General features: G+C 41.9%; 1 protein-coding gene across 3 annotated transcripts in view; it reads left to right on the top strand.

Annotated features, from left to right (window-relative positions):
* Window positions 1-26,841, top strand: part of KLHL29 (kelch like family member 29) — a 556,676-nt gene that overhangs the window by 76,267 nt on the left and 453,568 nt on the right. For all 3 annotated transcript variants that reach the window (XM_059729244.1, XM_059729242.1, XM_059729249.1), the window contains exon 2: window positions 6,503-6,612. The gene's annotated coding sequence lies outside the window, so the exon portion shown is untranslated. The remainder of the gene's footprint in view (window positions 1-6,502; window positions 6,613-26,841) is intronic.

Raw genomic sequence — 26,841 nt, 5'->3', positions numbered from 1 at the left:
TGAATATTTTTAAAAGCTAGGAAATACATTAAGAGGTGTTTAATTTGCGTTTATGTAACAGGATAGAGGGATGCTGAACTATTACTTCCATCCCATTCTTTCTCCAGCTCAGTTTAACTCTGTTGCAACACAGGTATGAGCTTGGTCTTTCTAGGACTTTTCTGAAAACATTACATAGAGTTAAACATTAAGGCGACTGCATGTTTGTTTGTAAAACCATGATAAATAGGTGCTAACCAATCCCAATCAATTTTCAAAGGGCAAGTGTCCAACAGTTTCTTAGCAAATAAATATTTTAATGTACCCAAAACCTTGTTGGTAATAAAAAATACTGGAAGTACTACGAATGACTTTGGAACAAAATCTGTTCAACAACAAATCTATGGATCTTCTCCATGCATACTTCACTCCTTGTGCTGCTGCATATTTAGGTTTTAAAATGCAAGATTTCAACATAGCATTTCCACTTTAGCATGTGCACATAATCACGTTCCCCTTTGATTTTCCTTCAGAGATGATTTTTAAGTCTCAGCAGTGTGATGCTGATGTCGTGTTTGTCACCCAGGCTCTTCAGAGTCAGAGAAGAACGGCATCATCCGAGTCCTTCGATCCTTTCAGATCCCTGTTAGCAGGAGCTTTGTAAGGTTTTCCCAGCTAGCGCACTCAGCTCTTGGTCCTCAGTTGGTGGTAAAGCAAAACATCTGTATCCATTCCCTGGATGTCGGTGTGAGGTTCTTGTCCTGCTGGGCATTCTTCCCCTTCCTCCCCACCCAGCCAAAGAAGGAAATAATTCATAACCATCTCCTAATTCAGATCTGCCCTGTTCTTTCTTAATTGAGGCACAAAGCCAGTTTAAAGCAGTTGGCTGCAAGTTAGATGCAGGTTCCATAAGCTCTTTAGTTTTTTAAGAGGTGACCGTCGGTCCCAAAACAGTCCCTCCAAACCCATTAAAACCATGCTGGTAGACCAGTCATTTTAATCTAGAACTTCTGTACAAGTAACTCGTTTACTGGCTTGCTTCCAAAGGGATGCCAGTATCTGTACCAGTATCCCATCTCAGATATAATTGACTGGTTTGGTCTGCCAGGCAGCTTGCCTAGCATGAAACCTTCGTATACAGCACTCTGAGTAATCCCTACGTTATTTCTGAAGGTTTCTGAACCTTTCTGGCTAAAGTGCCCTTTCTCTCCCTTTGCGTGTGTATTTCAGCTTAAGTTCATATCTCTTGCTCTCTGCTTAGAATAATAGATTTATAGAAGATTAGGGTTGGAAGGGACCTTATCTAGTTGGACCTCATCTAGTGCAACCCCCTACTTAAAGCAGGACCATCCAACTATATCATCCCAGCCAAAGCTTTGCCTTGCCAGCTCTTAAAAACCTCCAAGGGTGCAGATTTTACCACCTCTCTGGGTAGGTAGCCTGTTCCAGTGTTCTACTACCCTCCTCATGGGAGTTTTTCCTAATATATTTCCTTTAAGCCAAACAAACCAAATGATGCAGCATGATGCAGCTTACATTTGGAGTGTGCACTCTTACAGTGGGAACCTTTTAAAAAAGATTTAAAGAGTTAATTTAGGGTTTGTCTACACAGGGTTTTGCATATATATTTTTCCTAGAATAAGTAATACAAAATAGTCTCAGTGGCCAGCTGAAACCTTCTTCCCCTTCAAATATATGTGGCCACATGGTATGGAATTCTTGTTTTTTGTTGTTTATAAATAAGTGCTTGGCATGCTGGGAAGTATCTCGAGGTGCACTGTCCTGCACCTGGGCTCTATGTATTCTGGCAATGTGTTGTGGGATATATGTGTTGTGTTGCTGGAAGTCGCTGAAGTTCTGGGATCAAACAGGCCTATTCCCACAATAATTCTCCTGATATCCCATGATTCTTCTGTCTTTGCAAGCTGGCCAAGATCACTTTTCCTCAAGACCTAAGGCTAACCTTAACCTTTTCCATGTGGATCGTCTAGGTTCTGGGTTTTGTTTCTGCTCACTTCATCCAGGCTTCTCATGGGCCTCTGCTGGTTGTTCTGGTCCCGCTGGCACTGGTATCAGATCCCTCAAGTTTCAGGTCCAGCTCCAGTCAGGAAACTGTCTCTGCTACCAGTCTACCTACACTGCCAGTTTAGGTTTTCTTATAAGACACTTCCTATGACTTGGAGGATAACTATGGTTCTGGTTACATTTATTCTTTTTGTGCCCATTGTGGCTTCAGTATGTTCTCTAGTGAGAAGCATTGGGCTTCCAACCCATTGCTTCACACTTCCTAGTGTCCGTGCCTATGTACTCAAGGGACAAAGTTTTCTCTACCTTAACCTAGTATCCTTCTCTTCTTTGATGTAGTTCTGATCCTTCCTTCACCTGCACAGATGGAGGCCCCTGAAGACCTCATGGGGTAGCTCAGGTTGTGAAGACTGCAAAGGAGTACCTACACCTAGGCTTGTGTACATCTTGTAGCAGTTTGCACCTAGCACGGTAGCCACCCCCATTAATGAAGCAATGCTAGATTCTGCAAGGATTGTATAGCAGACGCCCTTGCAAAAGTTTGTCAAATGATAGCAAATTCAGTCCTGTAATGTGGAGTTTATCCATATTGCTACTTCTCATTCCCTTTTTGGTCATAGCTGCCACAAAGAAGGATAAGTGGTGCTATAGCATCCAAAAAGATGGAGTTGAGGCCTGGATTTGCAGGTGTGGGGAGAATATCTTTCTTTTCCACTAGTGTAGCTAACCACCAGATACTGTTGGCATACTCTGATTTCAGAATCTCTGGGCACCTGGCATCCTTTACCTGCACACCGTCATCAGTCTCACTGATGGTCTTTTCTGCTTTGGGGTAAAACCTTGCTTCGAGTCCCATTGAATATAGATGGGGAAAATATCTGTTGGTGTTCTTGATTGTTACACTGAAGTTATCTTGGCTACAGGGCTCTGCTTTTCTGTGCAGATAAGAATACAGGGCAGGTCCTTCCCTTGGAGGTGACAGAATTTTCAGTTTATGGAAGTCTAGTCCAGCTTATGCTTGTAGATACAGGTACTAAGATTTGTTCCTGGGGACCTTGCTGATTTTTTTTATTTTTTTATTTTTTTTAATTTTTTTTTATTTTGCACTTTTCTTATCCTGGGAGTCACCCCCCTCTGTCATTTTGCTTCCATATATTCTCATACCTTGGTATTTTAGTGGCTGCTGTTCAGGTCAGCAAATCAATTCAAGTATGAAGCAGCGCAATATGGGACAGCAATGGCAGGCTTGCCAGAAGAAGATAATTTCATTTGAAAAATAGATGCACATTTACAACACCGTTTTTTCTGGACTAACTTGTGAAATGAACTGAATCCATTTTCAGAGTTGATTAGCCAGTTTTCAAAAAGCAGCTAACTTTTTATTTAAAAAATTGTGTTAGGTTATGGCATTATGATTGAAGAAGCACAAACAAATGTTAACCTTCGTCACCTTCAACCCATGTAGACGTGTTTCTGAGTGCTGATGTTTATCTGCTTTAAAATGAGTTGCCACCCAAATCTTGACTGTCACTTAGCACTCACATACCCAGTTATTGTGAACATACAAGTGACTAACACCCACAGATGTTTATTCTCTAATCATTCATCAAACAGTGGCCACTAGACTGTTGTTGCAAAGTCGTCCATGCCTAAAAAAAAGTAATACCTAATTGAGAAGGAAATGAAACTACAAGAAAACCCAAATACCTGTCCCCTGTCTTCTGACTCTCATTTGACAGTTATTGTAGTTAGTGAATCTAGAATTGTATTTTTCTTTCCCCCCCTAATATGTCATACAGATTAACCACCGCTAAGTTTGGGTATAATGATGGAAAAACCCTCTAAGTAGTTTCTCTTCCCCCCCCAGGTCTGTGAATAGTGGCAATTTAAACACGCCCTCTAATCCTGTTTTTGTGTTGCCCCACATAGCACTTTTGACTTCTTTGGGACAATGGGTGGTGGAAAGGCTGAGCTAGCAAAGATTTGAGCCTAAACCCCTCTTTGTATACCATTTTCATGGTGGAGGATTACTACTTTTCTAATTTTTTGCCCCCCTTCAAGCTGCCTGTATCCAAGTGTGACAGCCATTTTGGATCCCCCCCATCTAGTGTAAAGACTGATGTAGTACTCTTTGATAGTTTTGATCTTTGAGAGGAGAAAAAGATATGCAGTTTCCATAAGGAGAAGCTAATGGCACCATATGAACTGGCTTATGGCGGATGATGGAATATGATCTGCTTGAGAGGCCCAAAGGTGCATCTTTTTTATGTGTTTGCCTTGCAAGTGGAGTTCTGATGTAGTCACTGAAATCTGGACTTCTCCATGTAGATGTTTTCCAATTCAACTGTTACCCAGCTATTACTTTTCAAGCTGATACTAGAAACATGATAATGATATTTCTTGTACTTTGTAAAAGATACCTCTCTTGGTCCCTATCCTACTCCTAAGCTTCTATACAGAAAAATAGCACATTTTTTGTTTCGGGCCGTGTTCTTTCTCTTCAACATATTGGCCATGGTGGTCCCCTTGCTTTACCTGTGCCAGTTTAGGGTGTTATTTCTTGTGTTGTGCCTGAGTTGAGTGTAGTTTTCTAGGAGGTTAGACCATGGTTTGGGTATGGATGATCCTGCTTCTGGCAGGGCATTGGGCTAGGTGACCTTCCAGCCCTACTGTGCTATGATTCTTTGAAACCTCTTAAGGATTGATCAGCGATACAGATCATCTGTTTAAAAGAAGGAGCACCAAAAAGCTTTCACCCAGCCAGTCGCTGGGACAGGAGGATGGTGGAGCTGAAACTGACAGAGGTGGGAGTGGTTTCGGTAGTGATGTGCATGAGGAGCCTTGTTACATTTATGCTTCTTCTTCCAGTCCTTCCTTCAGTGTTCATGTTTATATGGTTTGTATTATGCTGGGGAGGAATCCTGCCATCGGCTGTTTGGAGCTCCACTGACTTCCCTGGGGTCCACATGGCCAGAAGTGGGGCTTTCGACTATAAACTTTGGGTATTTGCATAGTGTTTGAGGCAACGGGCTTTTACTTTAGTACCCAGAGTTTCCTAATAAAATAATACGACTCTCCCATGAACCAAAAAATGTTTGTTTGTAAAACCATGTTAGCAGTGTTCTCTGTAATGATGCATCCTGCCTTGGGAGTCATTGGTGGTTCTTATGAATGGTAATCTCTTCACGGTATGTACAGTTTGCCGCACACTTGCATCACTCTCTTTGACTTCCCTTAAAGGAGCTATAGCATAGGCCAGTGGATATGGCTTTGGAGTAGAGCTTGGGTGAACTGGGTTCTGTTCCCGGCTGTGCCACTGATTTGTAGCATGACCTTGGAGATGACACGTCTTCTATCACCTGTCTTTGTGTCTTTTTCACTTCCTGTCCTTTGTTGTTTCTGTTTGTTTGTAAACTCTTTGGGGCAGAGACTGTCTCCTTAATACGTCCTGTGGTTGGGACTAGTAGGGACTGTTCCTGTTACACAAACGGTAATTACTATCAAACATGGGTCCTGGGGATCTTGCAGGATGGAACTGTGGAGCTCTAAATAGTGACCTTGGCACAGCTTATAAGTAGAATTGCTTAAGCTTTTTTTTTTTTTTTTTTTTTACCCTGGCTCAAAATGTATATGAACTGTAAGTCATGTCTGTCAGTATAAAGAGAAAAAAATTTAAGTTGAAGTATCTGGGGGAAAGAACCACTGATTACATTGTTCAAGGGAAGCATGCTGTAAATTTGGAATTAATTTATAGTAACTCATTTACTTGTCTGGGGCTCTCTTGTCAGCGTAAAAATCTTTTCCATATAGCCTGAAACTCAGCTGCTAAAAATGTGAAATCAATAGTTAGTGTTATATTCAGTTAAAAAAATCATATTGATTCTCAGATAATGACAGCAGTTCGTTCTTGCAGGAATGCATGCCACTTCCTGTCATGAAGATTGCTTTCACATATATTAAGGCTGAGGGGGGGAGCATAGGTATAAAACTGCTTTTCTATAATGAATAGTTGCTTTAGTCTGGGCATTAAAACTAGATATATTTTTTAAATTTATCTCCTGGGATTATTTTTTTTATTTCATGGACAAACTCTGCTAGCAAGAACTTGCCTCTAATGCCATATAGTCTTGAGCTACTGCTGCTGGTACTCATACTACTGTTCTTTTTATAGCAGTTTGTTAAGCAGAATATTGTCACCAGGCCCTGTATTTTTCCCCCATCTTGATTAGAAGGTTAGCACTGTGTTATCTTGGGTATTAGATGCTATCTGCTAAACCCTAAGAATTTACCAGGACTCCGGCTGTCCAAGCTTCATGGCAGATTTTTGTCACTTCTAGGGGATTAAAGTTCTTCATGCCGATCATGGTGGCATTTAACTTCTTCCATTGTGGAGCTATTTTTTACTTGTGTGGTGGCTTATTCAAAGTCTCTTATTAAATATAGATTACTTCATCTTCAGATAGAAAATAGCTTTTCTTTTTCCTTCAACTCTTTCTAGGTAGTCTGGTTTCCCAGAAAACTTCTGCTAAATGCAAGGGCTTGCTGTCCAGTGGTATATTTGCTGTATCATCAGAGACTGAATTTGACAGAGATTCTGGAAATCATAAGGTAAGTGTGTAATTATATATGTTGCTTTCCTGATGGGGTCCCCTTTAGGACATTCTTGGGTTTCTCATTCATGACCTCTTGTCATTTAGCATAAGCACAATCTGGGCCTGATTTGTTCTACCTTTCGATAACCGCAGCAAACCCATGTTGGAGCAGATGCAATTGAACTGCTGTGTTGCAATATAAGAAATGAGGGAGTTGGGTAAACACTGTTTCTGAAAACACTACCATGCATTGCCATTTTAAAAAATTTTCTAGACCAATTCAAAATAGTAAAGCCAATGCCAATACTAAATATTCCTAGAACCAGCCCTGCCACTGTAAATCACTTTTTCAACAATGGATCTGTTCTGCGTCTTAATTTATACCTATACAAGGACAAGTGTATGTGTTTCATCATATATTACAAACAGAAAAAGTATGTTAAAGGAATTGCTGTCAAATTTGTAACATCAAGCGCTTAGAATCAGAAAATGACAGAATTAAGGTTGCCTAGCATTTAAAAAAGAGCAAGCTGGGGGAAAAATGAGAGTTTTGGTATGTTGCATCATACTGACAACCACATGGGTGATCAGGATTTGGAACCTTTATCTAGATCTACTCCTCAGCACCTCTGCCACTTGTGTTAACTCATCCTCTTAGCAGCCAACTTTTCATCCATTGTCAGGAGTATTAAAAATACAACCCATGGGCCAGGTCTGATCTATGGGGCTTGTTGTGGCGGCTGGAGCTGCTGTGCTGGCCTGGCTCTGGAACCCAGGGGTTTAATACTGCAACCACTTGCACCTCCTTTAACCTGTAGCTGTATTCAGGTGTCAGTGCAGTTAAAATCAGCAGCAGGGAGGTGAAGAGGAGTGAGCAAGGATGGCGTTAAACTCCCGAGCTCTAGCTGCATTGAGACAGAGGATCTAGTAGCTGCAGGGGTTCATGCCATCAGAGGTGCCTTATTTGGCCTGTGAGAAACCTGCATTCTGGTCCTGGCCTGCAGGTCCAAATGAGTTTGACACTCCTGTGTCGCAGGGCACTAAGGTGCCTGCTCCTTTAAGGGCTGAAACTGCCTAGGGAGAGAGCCCTAGCAGTCAGGCAGGACCACCACAGGTGCAGGTTAGTGTGGCAGCAGGCCTAAGGAGGGAATTAGCCTGCACCTGCAGCCAGCCAGCTGACCGGAAGAAGCAGGGCCCTGGGCCCATATAAACCCCAGGGCCAAGGTTCCCTCTAAGGTGTGCGCGTGCGTGGCCGCGCACAACTAAAAATGTGGCTGTGCGTAGTCTTTTCAAGGCTGTGCACTAGGAGAGGAGCTGGAGGTCAGCTCCTAGATGAGGTGGGGGCGGGAGACTGGCACGGGCTCTGCTGGCTCCGGGGAAGTGCTCCGCTCCCCTGCATCAGGGCCGGAGAGTGGAGCACTTGCTCAGAGCCAGCAGAGCCCATGCCAGCCTCCATCCCTGCCTTGCCTTGCCTTGCCTCACCTTGGGGAGGAGCCGCTGCCTGCCCCAGTGAGGCTCCACCGGCTCCAGGACACTGCTCCGCTCCGCTCCCCTGCATGGCCTCGGAGAGTGCGGAGGCACGTGGCATCAGGGCCAGGGAGCGGAGCAATATCCCAGAGCCGGTGGAGCCTCACTCAGAGCAGGCAGCTCTGGGGAAGTGCTCCACTCCCTGGCCCTGATGCGGCAGAGCAGAGCACTTCCCCGGAGCCAGTGGATCCTGCACCAGCCCCCAGCCTCTTGGCCCCCAGCTCCAGTCTCCGGCCCCCAGCCTCTCGGCTCCAGCCCCCAGCTGGACCGAGGCAGCGCGCTCATGGACCACTACTCCTTAGAGGGAACATTGTCCAGGGCTGGGATTAGAGAGTCAGTTCCCTGCCAGCAGCCAAAGGGGAAGGAGCCTCCAGGGAAGAATTGCCCAGAGACGCTGCAGCTGCCTGGAATGCAGCACTTAGGGCTAATGCAGATTCAGGAGCTCACCAGGTACCCTTGACTACTAGGCACTTAGTGCCAGGGAAGAAGTTTGACTCTTTTAAAGGGGCAGAGCACACCCTGAACTTTTTCTGTTACGTTATAGCTCAGGGGCTCATATTTTGGTTGCTGTCTTGTAACTCCAGAGGATCGGGCTGAGGCTATTGGGGAAGAAGGCCTCATTGGGGCCCACTACAGTGTGGGGCCCCCAGCGCCAGTATGGGTGCCGGGTGGACAGAACCTAGCACCAGGGGGCACCGAGAGAGAGAGAGAGACAGGGCTGCGGAGAGCTCAGCGCCAAGGGGTGCCGAGAGAGAGACAGGGCTGTGGAGGGCCCAGCGATGACTGAAGTCCAAGCTAAATTAAGGTCTTGGAGGGACAATGAGTGAATTCCATCTGCGAGGCTTGGAGCATGTTAAAGGGGTGGTTTGGAGCCACACATCTGGCTCATAAGGCTGAGGGTGTCCTGAGAGGCATTCATTTTGCAGCGGGACCCAAAAGGGGTCCAGGAACTCAAAGGGTTCAGTGGGGTCCATCAGGACCGTGCCCAAAATACAACTTGAGGGCAGCCTCCCTATTTACTATAGTACATCAAGACGTGGCAAGCGAGAAAGAGGGTGTCCATTGGGCAGGATTGGCATGGTTAAAGGGATCTAGGGGTATCACGGTCATCCCTGAGGTCCCCGTCCCATGACATCCTGTTCTATGTGATGCTTTGATGCACGTTTTAGCAAATCTAGGCTGACAGCACATGAAAGTCAAGTTTTGGGCTACGTTTGCATTTTGGGTTATAGAGGGAAATGTGTGATCTCTGGGTACAGTCTCTCATTCTCTCACCCCTGTCCTACCCCAGATAAATCTCTGCCAAAGTTGGGCAAATTTTCACATGGATGGTATGCCCTGACACCAAGCCTACCTGTCTACTGAGTTACAAGCCCTTGCTTTAAAATATGGGGGTGATTGTTAAAAGATTACTAGAGTGTTTGTTTGTTTTTTAACAAGGACAAAATAGCATTTTTTTTCCCTTTTGTTCTTGGAAATGGCTAGATTATTTTGTCTGCCTTTAAAAGGAACAACAAGCTAAAAATAAGTCCAGCTTGAGGCAGATAAAATTTCAGTGCAAACTGATTAAAGTTTTGGCAAAGTTATAAGCACCTGAAGACTGGGTCCTGTAATGGGAAGTATCAGGCAACCTTCATAATAGGCAATTACAGGTGGTTCTGTTTGCGATGTGTCCACACAAATTTACCAACATGTTATATTTCTGAGACTAATGTATTTGAGGCCCTCCTTAAACAACTGTTTTATAGCTTCTTAATGCTGCTTTTTTTTCAATATACCAACCCCAAGCACAAGCACATGTCCACGTATAGTAAGTATGTCCTTGTGCTTGTGTATGCACAATATTCGAAACTGCAAGATGCAATGGAAATATTTGCATATGATTAAATATTATTAGCAGCATAGAGAAAAAGATGAAATGCTATTATAACCCATATAATACATACATTTTGCATATGTCTTTAAATACAAAATATTGTTGGAAAAAGATTCAGAATTGTGAACAAGGTATTTTGTTTTATAAACTGCTACTTTTTATTACATTAATTAGTGTGTGTCTGTCTATGTATGTAGTGCTATGATGCAAATTTCAAACAAACGTAATTCTGTTTTGGGTGTAATAAAATCAATATTCCCAAAACAAAAGTAACTCTTTAAAATGAATCATTTTTTCTGTGCGTCTTGGTTGGGTGTGTATTGGGGGCCCACCCAGGGAATGGACCAGAAGGGATGCTATCCGAAATTTTGCCTGACTGGGGTGTGTCGAGTGATTACATGGCCACTGGAGAGAGGAAGACATCTGTTCCTTCATGCCTTGCTGTTTAGTTCATTGGTGGGAGGGGAAGTATAAAGGGACAGAGAGAAATCTGTGTTGCAATGCTTGGATAATAATGAGTGAGTCTGGCCAGTATGGTTGAAGCTCATGTTGGAGGTCCTTTGTTTTGAATTATGCAGGGTAGGGCTTGAAGTACAGGACTGAGCAGGCATGTAGTTGTGAAGAGGGAGTCTGGTGGGGAGAGTTAAATAGAGTAAGGTAGAAAGAACAGTGAAGAAAAGGAAAGAGTACCTACGTGAGAAGTAGAAAGGAAGAGAAAATGGATAGAAGAGAGAAGGAAGACCTGGCTTGCACTGAGGAATTTTTAAGCCTAATGAAATTTTGTTGTCCAATCCATGAGGAAAAAGATCTATGGTAATACAACATACATACCACTGGAATGCACAGAATTTATTTTCTGTGGTGGGTAACATCACAAGCTAGATTCAGTAAGCGTGCTGCAGTGTTACGACTTTCAAAGAAATATGGAGGTATAAACCTCCTTCATTTTGCCACATCTAGGGTGACACTAAGTTAGTTAATCAAGTATCGATGTTGGTTAATCAAGTATCCTCAGTATATTGATAGTTTGGGGGTTTTTTTGGGGGGGGGGGGGCATGGCAGGGAAACTTCCTGTGCCCATAGTTGGTTATAGGTAGAGGGCTACTCAAATCATGGAGAAACTAATAATTTTCGTGGGGCAGTCATGGCATAAATAGCAAATTGCTTGCATATTTCCTGGATGTGCTCCGGCGGCCCCGCTTCTCAGCACTGATTTGGTGGAGAAGCCCCGGCAGGGGGAGGAGAGATGAGGGGGCAGCCACCGTCTTGTCAGCTATCCTTCATGCCACTCTGCCAGCTGGGGTCTTCCAACTCCCCACCAAGTAGGCTCAAGGCAAGGCTGCAGCAGCAGCAAGGAATGCTAAGTCCCCCACTGGGGAGCCAGCATTTAATTTTATTAAGTTTTTTAAAATTGATTTTTGCAGACAATCTCAAATTACATGGTTTCTGTGGAATCGCAATTTGAGTGGACCCTTAGTTATATGAAATTTTTTGTGGTTTTATTAGAGCAAATTATAATCAGTAATTACCATGTGTGCATTTTTAATGGGTCTGAAAGGTGCCATCCTTTAGTTGTGAATTACCCATCCCCCAATGCTGACTTTCAACAAGAATCAGAAATGTTTTCTAAAGAAGCCCAGGCTCTAATTTAAATTGATTTCCTCTAGTATGGCTCTTCTCAGCTGCTGTGAATGGGCTTTGAGCATGATTGACATTGCTTTTTTTTTTTTTTTTACCTGTTTTCAGATGTTCCCAGTCTCCATTGCTCCAAAAGAAATACCGTTGTAACCTGACATTTTATGGGTGAAGGGAAGCATTGTCCTAAGCCCTATAAATCCCAGTTGTGGTGCAGAATATACAAACACAACTTTCCTGTCCTCTATAGGCAATTACACGGGGACCTTTGGTCTCTGACATCAGTTTTCACTGTATGTAGCACCTAGTTGGGGGGGTTGCAGGGTAGAGAAGTAATTTAATATGGAGGAAATGAGTTTGGCAGCAGTTACTGTAATGCAGTTGTTTTAATAACTCTGGCTCCTCCAGCACAGCAGATTGATTGCTTTTCAGAGTACTTGTTACCAGGGGAAAGTATATGGAAGGCATGTGAGCTGCAAGACTTCAACTTACCACATGCTATTAGATGCTTGGAACCTTACTACTAAAACAATGTGTTTATTAGCAGTATATTGAGCTGGAAGTCCCTGCATTGGTTCGCATCTAATGGCACACTGTATAACAGCTGATAAAGAACAACTGACAATACAGTGAGGAAGCAGGAGGACTTCTGGAACGTTTCCCTGCTCAGTTCCCAACATATGGGAGGGAGAAGCCAGAGATGTAAGAACACTACTTGCATATAATCTTGCTTTAAAACTTCTGTTCTGAATTTTAGGTAATTTTAAAGTAAAGATGTCAGTTTTCATTGTTTCATTCAGTTGGGGAAGGAAGAAAATAAAATGAAGTGGAAAAGGTTGGCTGTTCACAAGTCTTGTGGCTATACTACTTTCCTGGGATTTCAAAAGACACACATTTGAGATGCAGCAAAGAAATTCAGAGTTAACTTTTCCTGCACATGGCGTGAGTGTTTCTTGTTATGAAGAGTTCAGAGTTATTTTTTAAATAGAAATTGCATAAGAGTTTGCACAGTAACTCATGGTGTTTTATGCCCTTTAGTAAAATACAATGCAACCAGATGTGCCCCTAAGCCTACTAAATGTTACATCAGTTGAAAAAGAAACCTCCATATAAATGGATAAAATTGCATAACTGTCCAGTTGCATTATTTCAGAAAGTGAGGTGAATTTTTTCCCATTGAGACCAGGAACAGCTAATGTTGATGTAGTATGGTTGATCAGGCCCAGGAGAATCCTCTAAGTGGAAAGAAGAACATTTACTTATCAAATCAATGGGACCATATGCTTATTTCTTTTAATATGGTTTCCATAGAAAGTATTTGCTGGCTAGCCATCTGGTTAAAACAAAAGTTGGTAGCAGCACATGGGTTCTTTTCCAAACTCTGTAGCAATTCTACGTGGTCATCTCTGTGCTTCAGCTTCATCATATGAAATTAAGATTATTTACAAGAGTACTGAGAGACCTGCAGTAACCATTGGAAGCACTTAATTTGTTGGGAGAAAGCTACCGTAAAAAGGGCAAAATACGTATGTTTATAATATAAAATATGTACTTGTACCTGGACAAGGATCCATGTGTTATCTCTCCACTGTTGGGAGGTTGTTTTTAAACCAGAGAAGTATAGTTTCTAATGTTTTGCGTTGCCATACAAATTAGATGCTTTTATCTAAATTACTTGCTGGAAATCAAAGGAAAGACACACAAGGGTTGCTAGGATGCCCTCATCTTGCACATTCTGGAAACAAAGCTTGCAAAAAAAAAACCCCAATTTTTTTTTAAGTTAGTTCTTTGTACAAAAGCCATTAAGATGTTGGATTTGTTTTTTCTTTCTTTTTTTTTTCTTTTGCCTTTAATAATAATAATGAATATTTAAGACTGAGATGAGTTGCTGATGGTGCATGCACCATCAGAACATGTTGCTCAGATGGCACATTTTGTTAATTACAGAAGAAATTGTTTGCTGGAAGGGCTTTGTATACACAAAAATTATATGGGACTTTGCTGCACAGATTAAGGAAAACATATCCAATTAATGAGTTGGCCAGAACTGCAAATGTATGAAAAGGTGGGATAGAGGGATGCCATGTTATATTTGCTCCTTAGCATCTTAGCCCTCATAATAGCAAAGCATTTGAGAATGTTCTTCTCTTTAAGCATGCAGGTAGCTGCACTGCTGTCAGTGCAACTGCTACATAAAGGTAGGCTTGTGCTTAAGGGCGTTAGGTGATAAAAGCCTTTGAGCTAGGACATTGCCTTCACATGTGTTGATAAAACACCTAGCACAGCGGACACTATTGTAGTATAGCTACTAAATAACTAGACACCATTTATTCTTTGTTTTGAAATGTTAATATGTCTGTTGATTCTGACTCTAACCCTGCAAACTTGTAAGTGCGTGTCTGACTGCATGTGAGTAGCCTCACTTACTGGGTGCACATGCTTAAATCTTTGCAGGTTTGGGACTTTTGAGCAGTGATCCTGATGCCATAGCACCATTTCAGCAGCATGTTCTTAGTCCTTTTCAGGAACAGATCATGTACACAGAGCAGTAGATGTTCACCAGTGGCACAGCAGGTTTGAAAATGCAGGATAATTCTTGTACTATACTTATATTCAATATTCTGACTTAAGTGTGTGTGTGTGAGAGAGAGAGAGAGAGAGAGAGAGTTTGAGAGGTTTATGCATCTATTTCTAGAATTAATATTTAAAGACCTATGGATTCTGGTCTGATGAAATGAGTCATTTAAACCATACCATATATTTCAACACAAAATTACGCAGACTAAAATTAAAATCAGTATGACAGGAGGAGCAGATTCTTCTATTTCATGTATATTTGAAAGCTACAGAAGTGGCTGTTAAAGTCAGATGGCACAGACTTGTCAAATCATTCAAGAAGGAAAATATCATTGTTGGATGGAATTAATTTGCAGCATCTCATTTACCATTTTGAGGTTTTTGTTATGAATTCCCCTCCTATGCAGTCTGAAATGCCAAGTGAGAAAATGTTTCAGAGAAGTAATATAATATATTAAGAAAATGTTATTGATCACAGTATGCTGTTACTGGAAGATGGCTTTTTCTACTGGAACACAAGGGACTTTCTCTTGTTATGATAGGAAAATATATTGTAACATGCAGACAGTATTGTTGTAAAGGTCAGAGTATCTTTTGCACTAAATTTCCTTCTGACAATGAGTTTCTCTGCAACGAGCAAAATATCAACAGTCAACAATAAAGAGAACTGGGATTTTAAGTTTAAAAAAAAAAAGGTTGCATACAATAAAGAAGCAGCGTCATAAATGACAGCAGTGAGAATTATTTCCACCATCATTTGGGAGCAGAAATTAGACTAAAAGGCATTACAGTAAAACCCATTGATGTGCCTGTGGACTATTGTGAAATATTGAAGATGGCTTAGAACCAATTTATATGTATTCTTTAATCATATATATGGATATTTATACAACTGCACAAAATCTTCTATCCATAATAAAACAATATAGTCTTCAATACCTTGTTTTAAAATTACTTCTATTTAATAACCTGGCTAGTATAAAAATTAAGCATAAGCTCTTCATTGCACTCAGAAGGCTTACTAGAGCGGGTGTATGTGATTGAAGACATGTATCTATATATGGCTGATATGTATATGCTACTGCTTCATAAAGCATGGAGTTGCAAGCAATTTCAGTCTGTAATAAGCTGCCTGATGTGTGCAAAATCTTTTAAATATATCTGATTTAAAGAGGGTTCCCACAGAATAACCAATGATGCTGAGCATCTTAACATATCTATGTCTGTCTACAGCCATATTTTACTGTTGCCTCATGCTGGATGTGTCTACATGTGCAGTTAATGTGCCTGAATTTTCTACACAGAAAATTCAGGTGTATTAAACTGGGCCCCACACACATCCGTATGTGCACCTATTGGGAGCAAACTTGTTCCCAATGGGAGCAGTTCAGTTTAGGGCTGCTCCAGCCTTGCTCTGCCCCACTGCAGCAGCCAGCGGGAGCTCCAGGCTCCACTGGGTACCAGCCCTGGGCTGGCAGGGGGCATAGGGGCTGGTCCCAAACTCTGTAAGACAGGGGAGCACTTTCCCGGCTACCAGGCTGCTGCTTCTCAGCCACATGGAGTCCCTATCTCCACTTAGCTGTAAGGCAGCTGCCTAGCAGCTGGGACCGCTCCCCCAGCCCTGTGGAGATTAGGATCCATCGCAGCCTGCACGTGGCTGGGAGGCAGTGACCCACCAAACCAGGGCAGCTCTCACAGCCCCCCTGTGACCCTCTGCTGCTTAGGCTGACTGTGAGCAGTTTGGTCCTGGTGAGCATTTACATGTGCACTTTGGCACATTAGTTAATGCCTTGGTTTCTACAGCCCATTAGTCTAATCTACTGTGTAGTAATTGCTGTGCACATGTAGGTGCTGACACTTTACTGTGCATTAGATTAGTCTAATGTGCAGTAAAGTGTCTCTTGTAGACGGAACTGTTGAATTTTATAATTAGAAGTGCAAAAGCAGTCACATTGCTAATATGCTACTTAACCAACTCCGCAAAAAATGTCATGCAAGACATCATTTCACCAAATGTGTTGTTTGTATACAGTGAGTAATAGCTATGTGATGCATTTGAATTTAAACCAAAACCACACACCCACTTCCACTGAGCAAGCATGGGCCTTTTTTGGTAAGCAAAGAAAATAGCATTCTCAATGTTTGTTTGTTTTTTGTCCTGCTTCACCTCCAACACATGCCTCTAGTGGTTTCTTTCATCTCTGCTGCAGTAAATTGTCACTACAATGGATCTGCGGATATCAGCCGGACTGGAAAAATTCATCTCTGGCGCAGCAGCTGAGTACCAAATCATTCACTGTTTCCATATCTAAAAATGACTTCTTCAAGAATGACTTCTGAGCCTAGAATAGATGCCAGTTGTTTTCTCTTGGAATATCATATTAATACTCTTTACTGTTTTTACCACTTTAGAACTATTCCTGAAACTTTTAAAATTAAATTGTCTGGGAGATTTTATTCTTGATACCCCTGCCACAATTCTTAATCCACATAGTGAAGATTGCTTGCAGGAGTAAAAAAATCTTAGGCTTGTTTATAAGGAGGCAGTCAGCATCAAGAATCTCATGGCATTTTATACCCATGCTCCAGGGGGAGGCACTTTAATTAGAACGGCTCTGAGAGCTGCTTTAATTAAAACGCCCGGATTGTCCCATGTACTGGCGTCTTTGCACTGAAAAATGGTGGTGGGCACACGTTAACTAAAGCTCATTAAACAAGCTTTAGTTAAAGTGCTCCCGAGTCTGCTCTGATGCTCCGTAATTGCAACGCGTTGGAGCAGTCTTGCTGCACATGTATAGGCACCCTAATTTTTCAGATACCCCTTTTTCCAGGGAGTCTATAAACATTTCCAGTGCTAGCTTTTTTTTTTTTTCCTTCTTCTATTGACTTGACTTGGATTACTGTTACAGTCTATTACAACAACAAGCAAGACCTCAAATGTAGGAGCACTGGGGATTTTCCACAAGAATGCTGTATTGACTGTACTTTATCTAAGAACGTGGCCATCACCTCAACTTTCTCATGTTTTTAAAAAAACAAGTCTTGGAATTAAATCCAAGTTCATCAATCACACCTGAGACCGAGTCGGTTTCAGTACAAACTGCATTTCAATTTTTCAAGCATTTCATAAAGATTGTAAGTAAGGGATATATGCATTATATTGAAACTACATGGGAATTGTAGGTGGGTGGAATAGGGTTAATTGCATTGGAGTTTCCCCATAGCGCAAGGGGAAAGAGCCATTTCCATTGAGGTTAAACTCTTCCCTAATGTTTACCATAACAGCAGGTAATTGGGGTATCAGTGTACCTATCAATCAACCAACACACCTGCCAGAAGCCAAAAACCACAACCCCTGGGTTGGGACTCTAGTTCACAGCTGTCACAGAAGCCACCAGTTGATCATCAGTATCACTTCCTACCTTTCCAGTAGACAGTCCTTGGTGGCCGCAAATGCAAACAGTAACTAGATGGTGCTTTGCTTTTGAATCCTAATGGGATCTTAGTGCAAGGTGAGTTGGCCTAGAACGAGGGTGGGCAAAATACAGCCTGCGGGTTGGAACCAGCCCACCAAATGACTTTATCTGGCCCATGGCGGCTCCTCTTATGGAGAATTGTACCTGGTCTGCAGCTGTCCTGACCTTCAGTGCTTCTCGCCGTTCCCCAGGCCAGACGGCCACAGCATCAACCACTCCCCTCCCCGGCCACCTTGCCCTGTCCAGTCCCCCAGTGTAAGCTTTAAGGCAGGGGGCACTGGGGCTGGGGGACTGGTGAGGCTATCTGCTCCGACCCTGTGCTCGCTCCCAGTGACTCAAAGCTCAGGTAAGGGTCTCCCCGCTTGCGGGGGAAGGGATGCAGGGGGAAGAGGGCCAGGAGCTGTGGGGTATCTGGGCTGTGGTCCCACACGCCACTTCACGCTGTGCCATGTGGATGCAGCTGGAACAGCTCCTCCCCTACCCCAACTGGCCGGCACGTAACCAAGTTGGGCAGGATCTGCGCCAGGTGCATCCATGTGGCTCGAGCCAGGGCCCGGGAATACAGCACGACACCAACCCAGCTGCTTGCTGGGGACTCGGGGTAGGGGAAAGGGGTACAAGGAGAAGTGGAGAACAAAGGTTAGGTTCCCCTAACCTTTGTTCTCTCTGCCCAGGGATGGCCAATTATTTGGGCCGGAGGGCCACTTAGGGAGTTTGGGTGAGCTGTCACAGACTGGGTCAGCACCCCTTTTTCCCCTCTGCAACAGCTCACCCAAACTCCCTAAGTGGCCCTCCGGCCCAAATTGCCCACCCCTGGCCTGGAATCAGATCAGCAATTCCAGGAACCCAGACTGCCCAAGGTAAATCAACATTTGACACAGCAAGTCTACCCACCCTTTGGGAATTTAACAAAAAATTGCACTAATCTACCTATTCTCCACTGAAGAATTCCTCATGCAAGAAACCTCTTTGTGCAAGCACACTTTTGCAGATTAGTATGACATGGGCAGGAGATGGCTGGCAGCGTGTTATTCTCAGCTGTCCACTTTTAAGACTAGGTAGAATTTCATCACATGATATGTCAGAACCTGCTCTATAAACACAGCTGTTCAATGTTTCCTATAAACCTTTTGTGACCGGCTATACAGAACAGTGTTTAAAATACCATTTGAATCAGCTAAATCTGACTAGCACTGTAGATGAACTTTAGTGCATCATTAGATGTGACTGTAAAAAGATGAATTATTTAAACATAAATGCTTTTAGTTTCCATGTTTCTATGTTCATGGAGTTGAGGGAGTGCAGAAAGGGGAGGGAAAGAAGAAAGCCAGTGGGAGACCACTTTGAGCTACTTAAATCATAGCTAAATTGTTTTGTCTGTTTTTTGGATTAGAGCTTGGTAGATGTTGTAAACATATACATATTTTACACTTTTATATTATTTTGTACTGAATGTGAAAATTCAGCTTTAAGCAGAAAATTAGACAATTTGTAAAGCCATCTTCGTGCTTCTCTGAGAGAGGTTGGTACGGTATAATGATAAGAACCTTTAATTGTTACATGCCAAAGACTGCATTTCTGCTTACTGATATGTGAGCAAAGGCATTTACATTGGGTGTCTCTGAAGAGATACAGTCTTTTAAGCATGCAAAAGGATTTCTAATCTTTCACCGGTTATAGGAATTAAAAAACTGCTTTCTATACAGCCCAGATAAATTGGAAGATGCAGAATCCCTCATCTTTGGCTGCAGTAAAGTTATAGTGGGCGGATCGTAGCAAGATTAGAATCTTCCATTGCTTAGTCATAAGCCAGTCAGAACTGTTTTACATCCCTATGACTGATAAATCTACACAGGCTAAATTTGAATAATGGAATTGCCATTAATATCTAATATAAAAAGATGATTGGTTGTGTATTTGATTTATGAGAAGTCGGAACTAGCGAAGTATGCTGGATGAGCGTGGAGATGTTTGTGCTACTAAGCCTCGAAAAGCGAGGTATAACATGACCTTGTTATGCTCTGTAGATATTTAAAATGGCAAAAACAAAGGTTTATCCTACAGCGAATCCTGCTCAAATGATTCTGGTACTTTTGGCAATGGCTTTGCATCATTACACAACTGCAGGCCTTCACCATTTAAATCAAGGCTGACAAGTCACCATTTAGCTACTGCCTGATACGGGATTATCAGCTTTGAATCAAAGGATGTACGCAGGCTATAGAGGATAACATTTTCGAATATATTAGGATTTGAAAATATGCAGGTTGTTCTTCATCAGTTCCTAATGCAAGAATGATATTTCTTCCTAATTTATGTGCAAATGGGCTTCCAAAATCTGTTACTCTTCGCTGAGATTTTTGTCAGTTATCTTTCTTCTTTGTCAAATTACTCCTGTTTGCTAATAACTGTTAAATTGCACCTAAGCTCAGCACTTCCTTGATTTATCTTGCCTGCAATAGCTAAGAGTGACTCTGTGTATCGTTTGGCTGCTTTGCAAACATGCTGATCAGAAGATATGCAGGTGTGCATTAATTTTCTGGAATGTTCTGGAAATTATATTTGATTTTTGGAGAATATTTCATTGTTGATCTAAATCAGATGAATTCCTCGGGGATGGAGAGAGGGTTTTGTAGGGGTGGGGGAAGAGTCTAACATAAATACGGCATTCATCATTCTGTGATATTTATCTAAAGGATACAGGAGTTCAATAAAATGCGTTTGGAGCTTGGTTATTTACGTGTTCAGTGTTAGGTGGGTTCTCTGCCGAGTACTTCTATGTTATGACGTGTTTGTGGGAATAAATAAATTGGTGAATTTATCCTTTCCCCTTTGCATTCAAGTGGAGTAGGTTGTAGGGTTGGCAGTATAGGAAGCCGTTTTGGTGGGGGTCTAATGACATAGGTAATAATTCATGCTGTCTGTTGCATTCCTAGGACAACTTGTTTGTCAGAAGTATATTTTTCATGAGCTTAGGACAAGTTCTTTTTGGAAAAGAAAGTTTATGTCTCCCGAAGTCCCCCCCGCCCCTCTTTCAAACTAAGCTCTGTATTTATAGCAACCTCTTTGTAGAAGCAAAAAAGCCCCCCAAAACCTAGTGTCATCTAGTAAACCTTTCATATCCAAGAATCTCTCACCCAGGCTGAACTGACTACATAACTTTTTTGTTATGTTGGAAGAACATGTTTTTAATATTAAGAAAATGCAGACGAATAACTATCAATATGCTTCATAGGCTTGAACCAACATGATCCATGCATTCAAATTATAGCAGCTTTATTTAGCGTGAATGAGATGCTACTTACATTTGCAGGTAAAAAATCGACAACTATTAATTTGGCAGAATTATTTATTTCCTACTGATGATACTTTCAGTGTATCTAATCAGAGTGCTCATGAATAGAAATGAAACAATTTAAATAGAGACACTGTACATTGTATGATCTTGTTTTCGCAAACTGTTCCATAATGCAGCGAATAAATTTATCTGTTCTTCTGAAAAGACTTTTGCAAAAATCATACACAGTGCTTTCACCTCTATTATTTAATATGACTGTTTTATAACTCTTGTAAGTTGGTGATTTCTGCTTCTGCTACAAATTCCTGGGAAAAAAATTTCATTTTAGGGAAGGAGGGAGGCATAATTATGACACTTTATCTTAAAATGCAGCTGGATGCACCAGGATCACTTTAGTGGAATGAGTGCTAAAAAATCATTATTAGTCTTGGCTCAAGTCTGGCCAGCACCACCCAGATGTAACTTGCAGACAACATCCTCGGAGTGCCCTTCTCCTCCCACTCCTATACGAAAAGGTGGAGGAATGGGTCTACAAAGTAGTAGATTGCCTTGGAAGGTCCTACAATGCCTGCTCAGAGGGTGAGGTGGAAAGTTGGTAGGCTGGGGGAGAAGAGGGGGTGGGCAACAGGTTAAGATTGTCATTCTCTGTCATCTCCAGACCTCGCCCAAATCCCTGAAAAAGGGTGGGATGGAAGTAATGAGGAAGAAAGCCTTGGGCTTATGACAGCGACAGATGACATAAAGTGGTGTGATGCGTCTCCATTTCCCTTGAGATGCCATGTTGCTGATTGACAAGATTTCTGCATGTTGTTCTCTGCGAAGCATTCATGGTAGTGAAGTTGCAGCCCTTGGAGATAGCCGCTTCCATGCTGAAAACAAAGTAAATCGGGAAATCCTGTTGCTTACTGCTGTAGTTAGAGGTGGTCAAGTTTTACAAAATTTAACTTTTCCACAAAATTAATCATTCAGAGTTCAGCCTTAGACTTAGCCTTTTGCTAATGCTGGAACAGCTGTCTGAGCAACTCCTGCTGTAGGCAGAACATGTATAACTAGCACAGTAAAGTTCACTCTGTTCTTACAACTAGGTGGAAAACCCATGGTGCTTTATATTATCTTCCCTTTTAAAAGCACTGTGACATGCAGTTACCATGCCATGTTAGTCTAGCTCCTGGTAACCAGACTCTCTCTTCCCCTAACCCCAGTATTTTATATTACAGTAATTAATTCCTGGGTATTTCAGTGCAAGTGCTGGTTGCCTGAGCCATTATAGAAACCGCTTTAGGATCCTGCAGTGTGAAAAACAGTATGACTTTAAGGAGATGAAAAATCAGCCCCTCTAATCCTCAGGAAAGGGTTGTGGACAACCCAAGTGAAACCGGCTGCTGCTTTAATATTCCACCTTTTTTTAGACTCTTGGAATTTTAATCCCAAAATGAATTTCAACACTGACATGTGCTTGAAAACTTTTCTGGCAGCCAGAATCTCCTAATCTTTTACATTTCTTACGATTAGCAGTGTTTACTAATCCTAACACCAGACCCAACACCAACTGTTAACCGCACTTCTTGTTTTACAGCTAAACTAATCCTTCTAGCAGTCTGAGACCAGCAATTATATTTATCACTTTGAAATTGTCAACTGTAAGATGTTGTGGCAGTTCTTGGGTTGTTTTTCTTTTTCCTTTTCCTTGTCAGAGGCTGATAAATGCAGCGATTAGTATGAGATTATTTTGTATATGATGAATGCAACAAAAGCGAAAAATAGTCTCTCTTGTATGGAAGGAAGGAGCTCACTTTCTACCTGCATTTATGATTAGTAGCAAGATGTGCTTCTTTGGTGGCAGTCCCCCCACCCCCAACCCACCTATTAATATATCTTTTAGTAAGCTAATGCTATTAGGTTATAAAGGCTGTTTAGTGTACTAGGAAAGATAAGACAGCTGTCAAATCCATCCAGCTCCCAACAAATATCTTTTGATTCTGGCAAATGTTCTGTGCATGTTTGTCCACCCAGGAGCAAAAGAGGTTTTTTTCTTTTCTCAGTCATGTTGAACTACCTAGATGAACTAAGAGTAAAGAAGCTGCTATTATATATCTTTTTTTTTTTTTCATGGAAATTTGTGTAGGTGTATAAAATAGCTAAAGGGGCTGTTCTGAATTTACATTTGATGAGAGAGAGAGAGACGTACAGAAAGAGAGAGCACGGCAGAGTCACAGACTGGTGACAGAATGCCATTCTCTTAAATTGTTTTCAAGATGCACCGAAAATAACAGCAAAGAGAAATTAAACCCGGAATAAGGAATTGCATTTCTGTGTAATCAGAGTTGATGTTGCTGGCAGTTTTTCCTGAATGTTTCTTCTGCCTTTGTTGTCAGATACAACTCTTCCCAAATCAATGTGTAATTTTTTTGTTCCTGGCATAGCAGTGTTACCTCTGATGGCGTTTCAGGTTTTAAAAAGGAGAAAAATGCAAAGCTGTCTGCAGATCAAAATGAAGGTTGGGACTGAAATTCATTCTTGTTTTTTAATCAGCTTTCCAACATGTAGTACTGTTTAAACACACAGTGACCTTAACTTGTTGCTACCAGCACAGGCTCCCTAGTGGGAAGAACGGGACATTGGACACTAAATCTCTACATTAGTATCTCTGTTCGGAGCCACAGTTTGCAGTGCATGCTGTCAACTGAAAATCAGTTAAAGTGTTCAACTGCCCACAGATGTTGGGTGTCCATCTGTGGGTACCCAAAGTTGGGTCATTTTACTTTCCCCTACACGGGTTTTGAGCACTTGAAGTTTCTTTTGAAAAGTTCTGGGGTCTCCTGTTTCTGAAAAACAGGCCAGAGTTACCGCATCTTGAGCACACAGTCACGATAGCCCATTTCTCTCCCAAACCAAGCATGCATGCACACCTCCCTGCCCTCCTATAATATGTCTCTGTGTTCCCCTTTCCTCTATAAAGGCTCAGTGTAGAGTTCAGAGGAGACGAGGCACCTGAGTAGTTATCCAAGGTTCCTGATGGGGTCGTACAAGAATGGAAAAAAAATTAGTAAATACGAACTTTGAGATCTGATCACTCCGGAAATCTACACTGGAGAAGTCACAGCAGCCTGTGCTAAGATGGAACTGCCATGCTGTTTAGTTAGTTCATTGCTGCATGGTTTGTTTTTTGCATTTTTTTTTTTTTTTTTAAATCGCTTTTACAGATCAACTTTTTCAGAGGTTGAAAGGTACGGCCTGCTGCAGCCCAGAATCCAACTTCAGTCAGCCTCCTGCAGAGGAAAACCTGCGGCTCTGTCTGGCCCTCGGTAGAAGCTCGGCAGGGGGTGGGGGCAACGAACCCTCTTACTACCCTGAATAGCAAGCAGTTGCAGCTGTGAAAGGAGAAGATGAAGTGAGAGCTGAGCTGGGGAAACTGTAACTTTAGAACCAGGATTAACTCTCCATCTAGACAAGCCTCCTTAGTTGCTATGTGTGCAGTATACAGGATGGCATAGAAATGAGGTGCTAGTATCCCACCTGTTGGTGGAAGAGACACGAACGTTCAGAGTCCTAATGCTGAAATATTTACTGTGTGCGTCAGTGGAAGAGGACTTTTAAATAATTTAATTTGGGATTTAACCCCCAAAAGAGGGAAGGACAAGGAAGCAACTGTGAAGGTTGAAAGTCAGGATTAAAACCTGTCTGCTTCCCATCCTTCACTTCACAAAGGGGGTAAATTCTAGTATACAGCTGAAAACAACAATGGAGGGGAGAACAAATTGCTAAAAAGGCAGAATAACTCTGAGAAAACACATCGCATGGTAGGGTCAAAGTTTCAGAACCCCTAAATCTCATTTGGTTTCTGAGACCTAAATTCCTATGTGACCTACGTGCTTTTGAAATAATTTCCCTTAATCTTTTCTTGCTCAGGTTCCCCAAGACTCTTGGATAGCTTAAATAAGATTGAAAGCATCTCTACCCATGCTATCTTATTTTCTCTGCATTCATTGTTTCATCCAGGTGTTTTACACACTGCATACCACCTATGTAGAGTATAGAAAAAGAGCTCTAGATTCTGAAGATGAAAGGGAAAACCTACTTATCAAGCATTTCTCTACTTTAACAAAGTGGGAATATCTGTTCCTTTGAAGTCTCACAACAGAAAATCATGTTGAAACTTGATTAATATAAAAGAAATTGGTTCTTCCATTACCTTCCTCTTTCAGCCCCAGCTTTGAGTTCCAACTACACAACAGGCATGTCGGACTGATGCACCCATTACTGTGCTCCTGCTTTTATCCATCTGGTGAGAAATTATTTTCTACAATATATACTGTAAAAATCAATATTATGGTGGATAGGGATGAGAAGGCCTAATACAGGCTAATGCCTAAAGATCTGTGATGCATTAGGTACAGGTTTGCACATTTGTTGGGAAGAAGGCTAACAACATACTTGGCTGCATTCGTAGGAGTGTCACCAGCAGTTTGAGAGAAGTGATTCTTCTCCTCTATTCAGCACTGGCGAGGCCACATCTGGAGTAACGTGTTCAGTTTTTGGTCCTCCACTCCCCACTACAGAAAGGATGTGGAAAAATTGAAGAGAGTCCAGAAGAGGGCAACGGAAATGGTTAGGGGACTAGGGGACATGACTTGTGAGGACAGGCTGAAGGAACTGGGCTTATTTAGTTTGGAGTAGAGAAGACTGAGAGGGGATTTAATAGCAGCCTTCAACTACCTGAAGGGGGGTTCAAAAGAAGATGAAGCTGGTGACAGGTGACAGAACAAGGAACAATGGTTTCAAGTTGCAGCAAGGGAAGTTTAGGTTAGATATTAAGAATAACTTTATGATGAGAAGGGTAGCAAAACACTGGAACAGGTTGCCCAGAGGTGGTGGCAGGGAGTTGGACTAGAACCTGAGGTCCTTCTTCCAACCATAATTTTCTATGATTCTTTGATTTATCTCTGCATTGGATTTGATCTTAGTCTGCTATAAATTTTGGCTCTGTTACTTATATACATGCTGGGTTTTTTATGGTAATTTAAACGGATACAATTGATCACAGTTGACAGGGTCAATCAATGTGAATATTACAAAGCAATGAGTGGACGTAGCTGTAGACAACACTTGTTTAAGGAAATGTTACATGTGGTGACAGTCCAAAGGCTTATATCCCTTATTGCAAGAACTTCATTCTTCTTGCCCCACAAATAACTTGCTCAGTATTTTGCTAACTTGACAATTGACAATCTACAGCCATTATGTACCAGGGCTCCTACCAATGGCAGTAGCATTACTACAGCAGGGTAAAGATAAAAGGGAAAAAGATAGTGATAAAAAGCTTAGCTGTTGGGGGAAGGAGGCTGAGTTTAACAGGAATCAGGATTCCTCAAATGCAGAACATTTAGGATCCATTCTTGTGAACCTCAGGCACAAAATAACAATTTTGAGTCATTGCATTTCTTGGCAAAGTTCAACCTGAAATGTATTTATCTACCAAATTTATGTTCACCTTATCAGTATGATTTGGGTGTTTGTATTGCTGCAGGAGCCAATGTAGACATCTGAACACTGGTGCATAACTTGGAAAGTGCATAGGTATGCAAGCAGAGTTTTAGCTTCTAGAAACCTTGGGACTCATTGTACCAGCCCAAAAATCTATTTCAAGGTCTGTCAGCTTTGAGGATTCAACGAGCTGCCAATGTCTCCGTTTTAAACACGGCCATGAAAATAATTGTGAATGATTAATTTTAATTATAGCTGGCTAACAGTAGATCTTTGAATAATGATGTGTGGATGGATTTCAAATAAAATATGTCTAAGACCTGTCTGAAGTAGGGGTTCTCAAGCTTCCAGAGTGTGGACTGTGCTATTTTA

This window comes from Alligator mississippiensis, chromosome 1 (assembly GCF_030867095.1).
Source record: "Alligator mississippiensis isolate rAllMis1 chromosome 1, rAllMis1, whole genome shotgun sequence".
Lineage (NCBI taxonomy): Eukaryota > Metazoa > Chordata > Crocodylia > Alligatoridae > Alligator > Alligator mississippiensis.
Note: the sequence above shows the minus strand (reverse complement) of the source record. Positions and strands in the feature narration are given on the sequence as shown.